A 17,222-nucleotide genomic window follows, 5' to 3' on the forward strand; every position below is an offset into this window, starting at 1 on the left:
CCTTCTGTCAGGGCTCCCGACTATCAATTGGATCTTGAGGCACACCTTACTGCCTAAGTCTGGAGATCACAAGATGATCAGAGGCCATGCTATCAACTTGCTACATGTGTTTGATGTGCCTCAGAAGTTCAAGGTGATGAGCCTCATAGTGGAAACAATCAAGAGGACTGCAGCAGATCAGAAGAGGAGTTGTGGATACGCCCCTCAAATTCAGGAGCTCATCAACTCCAAGATGGGCACGGGCATATATCTATTGGACAAGGAACACCTGCCCATCCGTCCAGATTTCGAGGACAATCAAGTTGTCATGACTGAGCACGAGCCATCATCTGCCCAAGCATTTGCAAAGAAGGATAAGGCGAGGAAGGAGAAAGCTGCCAAGATGCCTACTCAAGAGGAGGCATCTGAGTATTTCTTGAAGACTAAACAAGAGCAGCTTGGTTACTTGATTGCATCCACGCTGAGGATTGAGCAAAGTCTAGCCACCCTCACTCAGAATCAGTAGAGCCTAGAGAGAATCATGGAACAAAAGTTCTATGACTTGGATGTCAAAGTAATGGAAGTTCAGTCTGCAGTGGAGCAGCTCCAGGAATACATGCAGGAGAGGAGAGGCAGGACTACCACTCATGCCTTTGCCAGAGTGCCAAGAGGTCCAAGGTCGTCTGCCGTGCCAGTTGCTGACACAAGAGCCACCACCTCAGCACCAGCCACAGCCTCAGTTCCACCAGCTCCAGCATCTACTTCAGGTCCAACTCCAGCGTCTACTTCAGCATCTACCGAAGCCTTCGTCCTTGGAGTGATCCGGACTCCACCACCACCTGAAGATCAAGCCTGAGCGTCGATCTAGTGCTATGCATTTTCTAGGAACTTTTTGGTAACTTGTTGCCAAAGGGGGAGAAGATGTATAGATCATAGGCTTCGAGAGAGAGAGTGTTGCTTTTCTCTCTTGCTTTATTTGGTGGTTTTTCAAACTTGTTTGCTTTTGAGTGCTTGAGATACTACGTCATTATTTGTGAGACATTGATGGTCATGTGTTTGATCATAAGCTACACTTAATGCTTGCTTAATACTATTATCCTATCTATCTTGTGTGATCATTCACTTTTCTTGGTGATGAGTGCATGTATTTCATTCTTATCATTTTGAGCGCTCCACCAAGATGTATGTGACATGGAAGAGTAACCCGTGATTCTAACTCTTTGTGCATTTGCAGTCCAAAGCAAATTTTAAATATGCACAAATTTAGGGGGAGCTCTTACTTATCACATACTTCTCAAAGCGACGATATATTTCATGCTTATTATCATTTGTCAAAGCTTTGATCTATATGTTGTCATCAATTACCAAAAAGGGGGAGATTGAAAGTGCAACTATCCCTAGGTGGTTTTGGTAATTCATAACAACATATAGCTCATTGAGCTAATGCTATTCCAAGATGATTATTTCAAGAAAGCTCAATGATTGGCATGGCATGGATGTGAAAGTGGAACCCTCAAAATGCTAAGGACAAAGGATTGGCTCAAGCTCAAAAGCTCAAGACTCTTCTTTTTATATTTTAGTGATCCAAGATCACATTGAGTCTTTAGGAAAAGCCAATACTATCAAGGAGGGATGAGGTGTTGCTTAATGAGCCTCTTGCTTCATGTGCTTAGTGATATGCTCCAAAACCCTCAACTACTTTCCCATATCCACATATGACCTAAACCCTAAGCCAAACTCGGTCCTACCGATTCTTCCTATCCGGCGCCACCGAGTTTCACTTGTCATTATCCACTGCCAAACCCTAGCAATTCGGTTCTACCGATAAGGATCTCGGTCTCACCGAGATGGGGTTGCAAACTCTCTGTTTCCCTTTCGTAACTTTTCGGTCTCACCGAAAGAGCGAATCGGTCCCACCGAGATTGCAATGTAAACTCAGTGTTTCCCCTTTGTAACTTTTCGGTCTCACCGAGTTCCACTCGGTCTCACCGAAAGAGCAAATCGGTCCCACCGAGTTTGCCTGAACAACTCTCTGGTTAGCTAATTACCAAATTCGGTCTCACCGAGTTTGTGTAATCGGTCTCACCGAGATTACGTTATGCCCAAACCCTAACCATATCGGTCCTACCGAGTTGCATGTCAGTCCCACCGAAAATCACTAACGGTCACTAGGTTTACATTTTCGGTCCGACCGAGTTTATTGATTCGGTCCCACCGAGATTGGAAAACTGTGTAACAGTTGGATTTTGTGTGGAGGCTATATATACCCCTCCACCTCCTCCTCATTCATTGAGAGAGCCATCAGAACACACACACCATTCCAACTCATATGTTCTGAGAGAGAACCACCTACTCATGTGTTGAGACCAAGACATTCCATTCCTACCATATGAATCTTGATCTCTAGCCTTCCCAAGTTGCTTTCCACTCAAATCTTCTTTCCACCAAATCCAAATCCTATGAGAGAGAGTTGAGTGTTGGGGAGACTATCATTTGAAGCACAAGAGCAAGGAGTTCATTACCTACACACCATTTGTTACTTCTTGGAGAGTGGTGTCTCCTAGATTGGCTAGGTGTCACTTGGGAGCCTCCGACAAGATTGTGGAGTTGAACCAAGGAGTTTGTAAGGGCAAGGAGATCGCCTACTTCGTGAAGATCTACCGCTAGTGAGGCAAGTCCTGTGTGGGCGATGGCCATGGTGGGATAGACAAGGTTGCTTCTCCGTGGACCCTTTGTGGGTGGTTGCTTCTTCGTGGACCCTTCGTGGGTGGAGCCCTGTGTGGACTCGCGCAACCGTTACCCTTGGGTGGAGCCCTGTGTGGACTCGCGCAACCGTTACCCTTCGTGGGTTGAAGTCTCCATCAACGTGGATGTAGGATAGCACCACCTATCCGAACCACGGGAAAAACATCCGTGTCTCCAATTGCGTTTGAATTCTCCAAACCCTTCCCTTTACATTCTTGCAAGTTGCATGCTTTACTTTCCGCTGCCTATATACTCTTTGCATGCTTTCTTGAATTATGTGATGATTGCTTGACTTGTCCTAAATTAGCTAAAATCTGCCAAGAACTAAAATTGGGAAAAGGTTAAGTTTTTATTTGGTCAACTAGTCTAATCACCCCCCCTCTAGACATACTTTCGATCCTACATCAAGGAATGACAACAGATCACACCCAGCTGTGGAGTCAACAATCTGGTCGATGCACGGCAACGGGAAGGGGTCCTTAGGACAAGCCTTATTGATATCTGTGTAATCAATACACAGCCTCCACTTCCCATTAGCCTTGCGCACTACGACCGGATTGGCCAACCACGTTGGATGGAGCACTCCTCTTACCAAACCCGCTGCTTCCAGTTTCCGGATCTCCTCTGTGATGAACTCTTGTCGTTCCAAAGCTTGCTTTCTGACCTTCTGCTTGACGGGCCGCGCATGAGGACAGACAGCAAGGTGGTGCTCAATCACCTCCCTGGGAACGCCGGGGATGTCAGAAGCTTGCCATGCAAACACATCGACATTCGCCCGCAGGAAGGTGACGAGCGTGTCTTCCTATTTGTCGTCAAGGGTGGAGCTTATGGTGAAAGCTCCTCCCATGCCGTCCTCATTGATAGAAACCTTCTTGGTTCCCGGTGGTATGGCCCTGGGCTTCTTGTTTCCGCCGGTGGAGCTCTCTGGCACGTCCTCGACGGGAGCGCTACACTCCGAAGAGGTGCGCTTGCCGGAGTGGGTGTCTGAGGTCTCACCGGTCTTCTTCTTCTTCTTCCCTCCCGGGGTCCCAGCGGCAGGAGCAAGTGCCCTAGTGGCGGCAGCTACTGCAACTGCTTGCTGGTATAGTTGGTCAGCGCAAATCAGTGCATCTTTCTTATTGGAGGGGATGGTGATGATCGTCACAGGTCCTGGCATCTTCAGGGTGTTGTAGGCGTAGTGAGACACCGCCATGAACTTGGCCAGCGCTGGGCAGCCAAGGATCCCATTGTAGGGCAAGGGGATCTTGGCAACATCAAACACGATCCTCTCCGTCCTGTAGTTCAGATCGCTTCCAAAAGTCACGGGCAGCGTGACCTTTCTCTTAGGTTGGCTTCTTCCCGGGTTGACCCCCTGAAACGTGCCCGTCTCTTCGAGGTCTCCATCAGGAATCTGCAGTTTCTCGATCACGGCAGGCGAGATCAAGTTCAGACCGGCCCCACCATCGACTAGCATCTTTGTCCCCTTGAGGTTGCGTATTGTTGGTGAAACCAACAATGGCAAGCACCCGACCGCAGTAGTGCGATCAGGGTGATCCTTAGTGTCAAAAATGATAGGTGTGCTGGACCACTTTAGCGGCCTTTGGGCATCAAACGACGGCTCTGCCGCTGTAATCTCTCGCGCCCACTATTTAAGCTAGCGGTGAGAAGTATGCAGCGAGGCGCTGCCGTCGACGTACATGGCTTCTGTAGCTTTCTGAAACTCTTGGTCGCCGGATTCGTCGTCCTCTTCGCGATCGTCGTCTTCTGCCTTTTTGTCACGGCCCCGGGCGGGCCTCTCCTATTGTTTATCCTTGCTGCGATGGCCCGCCTGGCCGTCACGCTTCTTGCCGGACCCCTCAGCACCGTCTTGGCCCTTCTCCTTGTCCCGTCTCTCATATTCAGCCCTCTGCTTCTCAGCGAGGAGCTCAACCTATCGGCAGTCTTGGAGAGCATGGCCTTTGGTGCGATGGATCTTGCAGTATCGCTTGTCGGAGTTTCCTGGTTTCTCGGCAACCGCCAAGGCCCGGCAGGTGACACATCCGGCAATTTCCTTGCCGGGGTCATCTGCCTTGGTTTTCTTGGTGAAGCCAGTGTCACCAGATCCCTCGACGGCAAGCACGGCTTTACCTTTGAGCTTCCTGTTGCGGCGCCGGCCCTTCTTCGCCGGGGCGGCAGTATCTTCATCTGAGGAGTCGATTTCCACACCGGCGTCTTCGCCGGGGTACTTCCTTCCCTCTTCAGCTCGGGCACATCTGTCAGCAAGAACATAGAGTTCTGCTACATCTTTCACCTTGTTCATTGCCAGCTCTTCGCGCATCTTGCGGTTACGCACGTTCTGATGGAACGCGCTGATGATGGCGGCAGGGTGAACATCAGGGATATTGTACTGTATCCGGCTGAACCTCTGTATATACTTGCGGAGACTCTCGCCTCCCTTCTGGGGAATGACGTGCAGGTCGCTCGCTTGGCCATGGGCTTGGTGGCCTCCAGTAAAGGCGCCCACAAACTCATGGCACAAATCCGACCAGGAGGAAATAGAGTCTACCGGCAAGTGCATCAACCATGACATGGCGTTGGGTTTAAGAGCCAATGGAAAGTAATTCGCAAGCACCTTATCGTCGCGGGCTCCGGCAGCTTGCATCGCAATGGTGTAGATGCTGAGGAACTCGGATGGGTGGGTCTTGCCGCTGTACTTTTCTCCCACGTCAGGTTTGAAGGTGCAGTGAGTGGGCCACTAGAACTGCCGCAGCTCACGGGTAAAAACCGGACAACCTACCTCGTAAGGTAGGCCTCCAGGGCTCTCCAGTGCCGGGTGGTTCACAGCAGGCCCTGCTCGCCTGTCTGACTGGTGGCGCGCTCCGCGCCGGCGCTCGATAGTGGTTCGAGCGTCTTCATGTTCTCGTTCCCGAAGGATTTGGCGCTGGTCACAGTGGGTCCGCGGGTCGGACGACGCTATGGAGATTTCGTCGCCCGTAACGTCGCGATGGGCTGGCGTCCGCGGTACCGGGCGAGGAGGAGGCGAGTGCACCGTGGTCGCGGCGCCGCCGGCTTTCCTGCCACTGGTGCGTGGGACTCCGTCGGAGTGTCGACCCGGGGCTCCACCGGACTCGGTTCGTCTTTGTTGGCCACCGCAACAAGGCTTCGGATAGTGGCTCTCCATTTGTCGAGTTTCCCCGTAGTGGGAGGAAAATCGAGGAGCAACTGCGCGCGCCAGGGCTTCTGCTGGCGTTGGTGGCAGCCAAACCTGCACGGATCGTGACGCGCTTCGACTTCTGACCATGTCAGAAGGAGCTCTATCACGACCCCGCGGTCGCATGCCATCTTCACCAGCGCCTCGGCGAGCGGGCAGGTCTTCTACCTCCCGGGAGTGGCGCTCGGGGCTCTTCCCGCGGCGACGCCCAGGGTCTTCGGAGTGATTACGCCGTTCATCGCGCGCCGATTGAGAGGAGCGTGCCGTCGGCGCCGGTGTGGGAGTCTTGGAGGCCCTAGCATCGCCTTCGGTCGGGGTGGCAGCGATCTTGGAAGGCCCCGCGCCACCCGCGGAGGGCCTGGCTCCGTCTTTGGATCTGGCGGCGTGCGGCCCGTTACCAGGCGCACGAACATCGCCGTCTCCCAAACTCCGGCTGCTGGGACGGTGTTGGTGTTCGCGAACGGCGCCCCAGGTCCTTTCTGCGACCGGTCCGCTGCTTGCCCGCGTCAGGACGGGATGTCCGGCTTCCGACGGGCCAACTGCCACCGTCGTCTTCTTGGGCGCCATGACGATGAAGAAGCGTCGAACTAACTGCTAAAGCCGATTCTCACAACTGCGCTCCCTACCTGGCGCGCCAAGGATGTCGGTGGGAACGACACCTATGGGATCACAAGAATCCCTACTACGGTTGCGGGGCGCGGGGTCGTGAGAAGAGCGGATCAAACAGATAGCACACGGTTCGTTTATCCAGGTTCGGGCCGTGAGGATGCATAAAACCCTACTCCTGCTTTGGTGGATTGTATATCTGTGTTCTTGAGCTATCTATGGGGCGTGAGGAGCTCCAAAAAGCCGAATCCTCCTCCTGGTCGCCTCGGGCCTCCTTTTATAGGAAAGGGGTTGCCAGAGTGGCACACAGGAGGTGGAAAGGGAATAGTGATGCGAGGTTATCCCTCGCATTACATGACAAGGCGCATTTAATGTGTCCTGCTTAGGTGTCCTTGCTTTATCGGGGATGGGGGAGAGACCTGTCTCGCCCGTCGCCGCTCCCTCTCGTGTCGACACGCGCCCTGGCCAGCGGCGCCTGTGGTGCCATGTAGGTAGGCAGGCAGCTGAGGTGGCGCAGTGGTGGGTCTCCATGAAGATCCGCATGCCGCCACGCAGGTGCTTGCCCAGCTGGTTGGGTTGGCAGTTGCATGCGAACGGCGGTGGAGGTTTGACTGGCGTGGGCCTGATGGTGGCCCTACGGGTGTTCTTGGCAAGGGCCTTGCCGGTTCCCCGGCAAGGGTCTTGCCATGGCGCCTGCTGTCATCCCCGGCAAGGCTCTTGCTGGGGGCCTTGTGGTCCTCCTTGGCTGGGATCCCGCCAAGGATCATCATCTTCTAAAGGGTGTATCTGATCTTGAATGTCTTCACAAAGATCTACATGCCACCACGGGGATGTCTCCCGAATCCTTGCCCCATGGGGGCAGTGGACTCAAGGGTGACTCACTCCGTAGGTGTGGGGCGAGCTGCCACGGCAAGGGTCTTGCCGGGTTTGCTAAAACCGCCTGCCGGCAAGGATCTTGCCGGGGGGGGGGGGGTTCCGCTTCGTCCCCTTTGCTCTTTGTGGTCTTGGTCTTGGCGTCGTTCTGCTTCTCCTGAGCTTCGGCCTTACCTTGGCTCACCTCCCCTGCCTTGCTCAGTGTGGTAGTGCCCGTGGCTCAGACTGCCCGTGCACAGTTATAGGGGTACAAAAAGTGTACCCCTCTTTTTGTACACTGACACAAATGATTTAAGTAGGCATGAGTATATTTAATTGATGAAACACAAGTATGAAACATTTGAAAAGTTCAAAGAATTTTAGAGTGAAGTGGAGAATCATCGTAACAAGAAAATAAAGTTTCTACGATCTGATCGCGAAGGAAAATATTTGAGTTACGAGTTTGGCCTTCATTTAAAACAATGTGGAATTATTTCACAACTCACGCACCAGGAACACTGACGACCCACAAGTATAGGAGATCTATCGTAGTCCTTTCGATAAGTAAGAGTGTCGAACCCAATGAGGAGCAGAAGGAAATGATAAGCGGTTTTCAGCAAGGTATTCTCTGCAGGTACTGAAATAAGTGGTAACAGATAGTTTTGTAATAAGGTAAACTGTAACGAGCAACAAGTAACAAAAGTAAATAAGGTGCAGCAAGGTGGCCCAATCCTTTTTTTAGCAAAGGACAAGTCCGGACAAACTCTTATAATAGGAAAAGCGCTCCCGAGGACACATGGGAATATCGTCAAGCTAGTTTTCATCACATTCATATGAATCGCGTTCGATACTTTGATAATTTGATATGTGGGTGGACCGATGCTTGGGTGCTGTTCTTACTTGAACAAGCATCCCACTTATGATTAACCTCTATTGCAAGCATCCGCAACTACAACAAAAGTATTAAGGTAAACCTAACCATAGCATGAAACATATGGATCCAAATCAGCCCCTTACGAAGCAACGCATAAACTAGGGTTTAAGCTTCTATCACTCTAGCAACCCATCATCTACTTATTACTTCCCAATGCCTTCCTCTAGGCCCAAATAATGGTGAAATGTTATGTAGTCGATGTTGACATAACACCACTAGAGGCTAGATAACATACATCTTATCAAAATATCAAACGAATACCAAATTCACATGACTACTAATAGCAAGATTTCTCCCTTGTCCTCGGGAACAAACGTAATTACTCACAAAGCATATTCATGTTCATAATCAGAGGGGTAATAATATGCATAAAGGATCTGAACATATGATATTCCACCAAATAAACCAACTAGCATCAACTACAAGGAGTAATCAACACTACTAGCAACCTACTAGCACCAATCCCGGACTTTGAGACAAGAATTGGATATAAGAGATGAACTAGGGTTTGAAGATGAGATGGTGCTGGTGAAGATGTTGATGGAGATTGCCATCTTCCGATGAGAGGAGTGTTGGTGGTGACGATGGTGATGATTTCCCCCTCCCGGAGGGAAGTTTCCCCTACAGAACAGCTCTGTCGGGGCTCTAGATTGGTTTCGCCTCGTGGCGGCGGAGTCTCGTCCCGAAAGGTTGCTTCCTATTTTTTTTCTCATCGAAAGACTTCATATAGGAGAACATGGACATCGGAGACCCACCAGGGGGCCCACGAGGTAGGGGGCGCACCCTGGTAGGGGGGGGGGGGTGCCCCCACCCTCGTGAGCAGGGTGTGGGCCCCCTGGACTTCATCTTTGGCGAGGATTTTTCTTTATTTATTTTAAGATATTCCATGGAGTTTCAGGACTTTTGGAGTTGCACAGAATAGGTCTCTAATATTTGCTCCTTTTCCAACCCCAGAATTCCAACTGCCGGCATTCTCCCTCTTTATGTAAACCTTGTAAAATAAGAGAGAATAGCCATAAGTATTGTGACATAACGTGAAATAACAACCCATAATGCAATAAATATCGATATAATAGCATGATGCAAAATGGACGTATCAACTCCCCCAAGCTTAGACCTCGCTTGTCCTCAAGCGAAAAGCCGATAACAATAAATATGTCCCCATGTTTAGAGGTAGAGGCATCGACAAAAATAAAATACGGACATGAAGGCATCATGATTATTCTCATAACTGCAACATATATAGATTTTGTCATATGATTACTTATGTTCAAGCGATGATCTATTCACAATGCAAAGGTATGAATCATTAACCTTATTGGGCTCCAACAAACTATAATCTCAGTCATCGAAACAATTGCAATTTATCATAACATCGGAAAGAGTCTATGTCAGAGCTTAAAAGCAAGTCCACATACTCAACTATCATCTAGTCCTTCATAATTGCTAACACTTACGCGATACTAGTATTTATGGAGTTTTAATCGGACACAGAGAAAGATAGGGGCTTATAGTTTTGCCCCACAAACTTTTACCTCAAGGGTAATGTCAACAATAATGGTTCATGCTCCCCTACATCCAATTAGATATATATATATATATATATGTATATATATATATCATGTTCTTTCCAACATGCTAAGCTTGCCAAAGGATAAAGTGAAAAAGGAAAGGTGAAGATCACCGTGACTCTTGCATAAGGTGGAAGATAATAATAAAGGATAGGCCCTTCGTAGAGGGAAGCAGAGGTTGCCATGCGCTTTTATGGTTGGATGCACAAAATCTCAATGCGAAAGAACGTCACTTTATATTGCCCCTTGTGATGTGAACCTTTATTATGCAGTCCGTCGCTTTTATTACTTTCACATCACAAGATCGTATAAAGCTTATTTCTCCCACACCAATCAATCATACATATTTAGAGCAATTTTTATTGCTTTGCACCGATGACAACTTACTTGAAGGATCTTACTCAATTCATAGGTAGATATGGTGGACTCTCATGGAAAAACTGGTTTAAGGGTATTTGGAAGCACAAGTAGTATCTCTACTTAGTGCTGAGAATTTGGCTAGCATGAGGGGGAAAGGCAAGCTCAACAAGTTAGAGGATCCATGACAACATACTTTATCTTAGATATAAGAAAGACATAACTCATTACGTTGTCTTCCTTGTCCAACATCAACTCTTTAGCATGTCATATTTTAATGAGTGCTTCCAATCATAAAAGATGTCAATGATAATATATCTATATGTGAAACCTCTCTTTCCTTATTACTTCCTATTAATTGCAACGATGACCAAAGCTATGTCTGCCAACTCCCAACAACTTTTAATCATCATACTCTTTCTATGTGAAGTCATTACTCTCAATAAGATCAATATGAACTTGTTGTTTCTTTTTATTCTTTTTCTCTTTTCTTTTATTCACCCAAGATCATGGCAAAATAATCAGGCCCTTAACTCAACACTAATCTTTATTATATATAGCTCAGGACTCGATTACAAAGAGAGATCATAAAGCAAAACTCAAAACTAGATCATGCCATAAACTTTATTCTACTAGATCAAGATACTACTAATAGGATCGAACTAAGAAAAATGGTAAAGATAGGAGATGTGATTGTGATATGATACCGGGGCACCTCCCCCAAGCTTGGTAGTTGCCAAGGGGGGTGCCCATACCCATGTGATTATATCTCCTTGGTCGGTGAAGAAGGTGGTGGTGATGGATAATCGCACATCAAGCGTAAGAGGTCCTCCAGCTTGCGGATAATGCCCTTGAGTGCGACAATATGCTCCTTCAACAAGATATTTTCTTGTGTGAGATACTTATTCTGTATACGAGCTAACTCAATCATCTTGAAAGCTTCAATCTCAGTTGGGGTAAGAAGGTTATGATCAAGTTGAAGGATGTCTTTTGCTGTCGGAGCTTGATCCTCCGCGGCCTTCTTGATCCTTTCATCCTTGTTGACCTTCGTGGGTTCTTCCCCCTTCAGATCTATCCTCATTAGCCATGCATCGTTGTCACCATTGTTGGAGGAGGGGGACGACATGATGCCTGGCCTTGAAAACCCTGACAGAAAACAGCTCGAAACAAGAACGGAGGAGATTTGCGTGATACGGGAGTCAAAGCCTTCGGGATTATATATAATGAATTTTTACCGACCAAAATACGTATCGTATAAGAAAACGGAGTCCGGAAGGCACACGAGGTGCTCATGAGGTAGGGGGCGCGCCCAGAGGGGTAGGGCGCGCCCACCACCCTCGTGGGGCCCTCGTGTCCTTCCCAGACTACTACTTATTTTTCTATTTTTCTAAATATTCCAAAACAGAGAAATATTGCCTTAGAAATTTTTTTGGAGTCGGTTTACTTACCGTACCACATACCTATTCCCTTTCGGAGTCTGAAACATTTCGGAAAGTGTCCCTTATGTATTCCTCCGGGGTTACGGTTTCAATAATATTGGTTTCAACATTTATGGGATTACCTGAGATATAATGTTTGATTCTTTGACCGTTTACCACCTTCGGATTTGTGCCTTCGAAGTTGTTGATTTTTATTGCACCGGAACAATAGACCTCCTCGATAACATAGGGGCCTTCCAATTTAGAGAGAAGTTTTCCTGCAAAAAATCTTAAACAAGAGTTGTATAGCAATACATAATCACATACATTAAACTCACGCTTTTGTATCCTTTTGTCATGCCATCTTTTAACTTTTTCTTTAAATAACTTGGCATTTTCATATGCTTGGGTTCTCCATTCATCAAGTGAGCTAATATCAAATAACCTCTTCTCACCGGCAAGTTTGAAATCATAGTTGAGCTCTTTAATAGCCCAATATGCCTTATGTTCTAGTTCGAGAGGTAAGTGACATGCTTTTCCATATACCATTTTATATGGAGACATACCCATAGGATTTTTGTATGCAGTTCTATATGCCCATAATGCATCATCAAGTTTCTTGGACCAATTCTTTCTAGACCTATTAATAGTCTTTTGCAAAATTAATTTGAGCTCTCTATTGCTCAATTCTACTTGACCACTAGACTGTGGATGATAAGGAGATGCAATTCTATGATTAACATCATATTTAGCAAACATTTTACGGAAAGCACCATGAATAAAGTGTGAACCACCATCAGTCATTAAATATCTAGGGACTCCAAACCTCGAAAAAATAACTTCCTTAAGCATTTTGATAGAAGTGTTATGATCAACACTACTAGTTGGAATAGCTTCTACCCACTTAGTAACGTAATCAACAGCAACTAAAATATGTGTATATCCATTAGAGGCAGGAAAAGGTCCCATATAATCAAAGCCCTCAAGGAAATATGCCCTAGAGGCAATAATAATGTTATTATTTTATTTCCTTATATCATGATAGATGTTTATTATTCATGCTAGAATTGTATTATCCGGAAACATAATACTTGTGTGAATACATAGATAAACTAAACGTCACTAGTATGCATGCCTCTACATGACTAGCTCGTTAATCAAAGATGGTTATGTTTCCTAACCATAGACATGTGTTGTCATTTGATTAACGGGATCACATTATTAGAAGAATAATGTGATTGACATGACCCATTCCATTAGCTTAGCACCCGATCGTTTAGTATGTTGCTATTGCTTTCTTCATGACTTATACATGTTCCTATGACTATGAGATTATGCAACTCCCGTTTGCCGGAGGAACACTTTGTGTGCTACCAAACGTCACAACGTAACTAGGTGATTATAAAGGAGCTCTATAGGTGTCTCCAAAGGTAAATGTTGGGTTGGCGTATTTTGAGATTAGGATTTGTCACTCCGATTGTCGGAGAGGTATCTCTGGGCCCTCTCGGTAATGCACATCACATAAGCCTTGCAAGCATTGCAACTAATGAGTTGGTTGCGAGATGATGTATTATGAAACGAGTAAAGAGACTTGCCAGTAACGAGATTGAACTAGGTATTGAGATACCAACGATCGAATCTCGGACAAGTAACATACCGTTGACAAAGGGAACAACGTATCTTGTTATGCGGTCTGATCGATAAAGATCTTCGTAGAATATGTGGGAGCCAATATGAGCATCCAGGTTCCGCTATTGGTTATTGACCAGAGACATGTCTCGGTCATGTCTACATTGTTCTCGAACCCGTAGGGTCCGCACGCTTAAGGTTTCGATGACAGTTATATTATGAGTTTATGAGTTTTGATGTACCGAAGTTAGTTCGGAGTCCCGGATATGATCACGGACATAACGAGGAGTCTCGAAATGGTCGAGACATAAAGATTGATATATTGGACGGCTATATTCGGACACCGGAAGTGTTCCGGGTGATTTCAGAGAAAACCGGAGTACCGGAGGGTTACCGGAACGCCCCGGGAGAAGTAATGGGCCATATGGGCCTTAGTGGAGAGAGAGAAGGGCAACCAGGGTGGGCCGCGTGCCTCCTCCCCCTGGTCCGAATTGGACTAGGAGAGGGGGGGCGCCCCCCTTTCCTTCTCCCTCCCCACTTCCTTCCCCCTCCTAGTAGGAGTCCTACTCCTACTAGGAGGAGGACTCCTCCTTGGCGCGCCTATAGGGCCGTCCGGCCTCCTCCCCTTGCTCCTTTATATACGGGGGCAGGGGGCACCCCTACACACACAAGTTGATCCACGTGATCGTTTTCTTAGCCGTGTGCGGTGCCCCCTTCCACCATAATCCTCGATAATATTGTAGCGGTGCTTAGGCGAAGCCCTACGACGGTAGAACATCAAGATCGTCACCACGTCGTCGTGCTGACAGAACTCTTCCCCGACGCTTTACTGGATCGGAGTCCGGGGATCATCATCGAGCTGAACGTGTGCTAAAACTCGGAGGTGCCGTAGTTTCGGTGCTTGATCGGTCGGGCCGTGAAGACGTACGACTACATCAACCGCGCTGTGCTAACGCTTCCGCTGTCGGTCTACAAGGGTACGTAGATCACACTCTCCCCTCTCGTTGCTATGCATCACCATGATCTTGCATGTGCGTAGGAAATTTTTTGAAATTACTACGTTCCCCAATAGTGGCATCCGAGCCTAGGTTTTATGTGTTGATGTTATTTGCACGAGTAGAACACAAGTGAGTTGTGGGTGATATAAGTCATACTGCTTACCAGCATGTCATACTTTGATTCGGCGGTATTGTTGGACGAAGCGGCCCGGACCGACATTACGCGTACGCTTACGCGAGACCGGTTCTCCTGACGTGCTTTGCACAAAGGTGGCTAGCGGGTGACAATTTCTCCAACTTTAGTTGAACCAAGTGTGGCTACGCCCGGTCCTTGCAAAGGTTAAAACAACACCAACTTGACAAACTATCATTGTGGTTTTGATGCGTAGGTAAGATTGGTTCTTGCTTAAGCCTGTAGCAGCCACGTAAAACTTGCAACAACAAAGTAGAGGACGTCTAACTTGTTTTTGCAGGGCATGTTGTGATGTGATATGGTCAAGACATGATGCTAAATTTTATTGTATGAGATGATCATGTTTTGTAACCAAGTTATCGACAACTGGTAGGAGCCATATGGTTGTCGCTTTATTGTATGCAATGCAATTACGCTGTAAAGCTTTACTTTATCACTAAGCGGTAGCGATAGTCGTGGAAGCATAAGATTGGCGAGACGACAATGATGCTACGATGGTGATCAAGGTGTCACGCCGGTGACGATGGTGATCACGACGGTGCTTCGAAGATGGAGATCACAAGCACAAGATGATGATGGCCATATCATATCACTTATATTAATTGCATGTGATGTTTATCTTTTATGCATCTTATCTTGCTTTGATTGACGGTAGCATTTTAAGATGATCTCTCACTAATTATCAAGAAGTGTTCTCCCTGAGTATGCACCGTTGCGAAAGTTCTTCGTGCTGAGACACCACGTGATGATCGGGTGTGATAGGCTCTACGTTCAAATACAACGGGTGCAAAACAGTTGCACACGCAGAATACTCAGGTTATACTTGACGAGCCAAGCATATACAGATATGGCCTCGGAATACGGAGACCGAAAGGTCGAGCATGAATCATATAGTAGATATGATCAACATAGTGATGTTCACCAATGAAACTACTCCATCTCACGTGATGATCGGACATGGTTTAGTTGATTTGGATCACGTCATCACTTAGAGGATTAGAGGGATGTCTATCTAAGTGGGAGTTCTTTAGTAATATGATTAATTGAACCTAAATTTATCATGAACTTAGTACCTGATAGTATCTTGCTTGTTTATGTTTGATTGTAGATAGATGGCCCGTGCTGTTGTTTCGTTGAATTTTAATGTGTTCCTTGAGAAAGCAAAGTTGAAAGATGATGGTAGCAATTACACGGACTGGGTCCGTAACTTGAGGATTATCCTCATTGCTGCACAGAAGAATTACGTCCTGGAAGCACCGCTGGGTGCCAGGCTTGCTGCTGGAGCAACACCAGATGTTATGAACGTCTGGCAGAGCAAAGCTGATGACTACTCGATAGTTAAGTGTGCCATGCTTTACGGCTTAGAATCGAGACTTCAACGACGTTTTGAACGTCATGGAGCATATGAGATGTTCCAGGAGTTGAAGTTAATATTTCAAGCAAATGCCCGGATTGAGAGATATGAAGTCTCTAATAAGTTCTATAGCTGCAAGATGGAGGAGAACAGTTCTGTAAGTGAGCATATACTCAAAATGTCTGGGTATAATAATCACTTGATTCAATTGGGAGTTAATCTTCCAGATGATTGCATCATTGACAGAATTCTCCTATCACTGCCACCAAGCTACAAGAGCTTTGTGATGAACTATAATATGCAATGGATGAATAAGACTATTCTCGAGCTCTTCGCAATGCTGAAAGTTGCGGAGGTAGAAATCAAAAAGGAGCATCAAGTGTTGATGGTCAAAAAGACCACTAGTTTCAAGAAAAAGGGCAAAGGAAAGAAGAAGGGGAACTTCAAAAAGAACAGCAAGCAAGTTGCTACTCAAGAGAAGAAACCCAAACCTGGACCTAAGCCTAAAACTGAGTGCTTCTACTGCAAGCAGACTGGTCACTGGAAGCGGAACTGCCCCAAGTATTTGGCGGATAAGAAGGATGGCAAGGTGAACAAAGGTATATGTGATATACATGTTATTGATGTGTACCTTACTAATGCTCGCAGTAGCACCTGGGTATTTGATACTGGTTCTGTTGCTAACATTTGCAACTCGAAACAGGTACTACGGATTAAGCAAAGATTGGCTAAGGACGAGGTGACGATGCGCGTGGGAAATGGTTCCAAAGTCAATGTGATCGCGGTCGGCACGCTACCTCTACATCTACCTTCGGGATTAGTATTAGACCTAAATAATTGTTATTTGGTGCCAGCGTTAAGCATGAACATTATATCTGGATCTTGTTTGATGCGAGACGGTTATTCATTTAAATCAGAGAATAATGGTTGTTCTATTATGAGTAATATCTTTTATGGTCATGCACCCTTAAAGAGTGGTCTATTCTTATTAAATCTCGATAGTAGTGACACACATATTCATAATGTTGAAGCCAAAAGATGCAGAGTTAATAATGACAGTGCAACTTATTTGTGGCACTGCCGTTTGGGTCATATCGGTGTAAAGCGCATGAAGAAACTCCATACTGATGGACTTTTGGAACCACTTGATTATGAATCACTTGGTACTTGCGAACCGTGCCTTATGGGTAAGATGACAAAAACACCGTTCTCCGGTACTATGGAGAGAGCATCAGTTTTGTTGGAAATCATACATACAGATGTATGTGGTCCGATGAATGTTGAGGCTCGTGGCGGATATCGTTATTTTCTCACCTTCACAAATGACTTAAGCAGATATGGGTATATCTACTTAATGAAGGATAAGTCTGAAACATTTGAAAAGTTCAAAGAATTTCAGAGTGAAGTTGAAAATCAT

Source organism: Triticum urartu, chromosome 5A (genome assembly GCF_056163025.1).
Source record: "Triticum urartu cultivar PI428250 chromosome 5A, HENAU_Tu73, whole genome shotgun sequence".
Classification (NCBI taxonomy): Eukaryota; Viridiplantae; Streptophyta; class Magnoliopsida; order Poales; family Poaceae; genus Triticum; species Triticum urartu.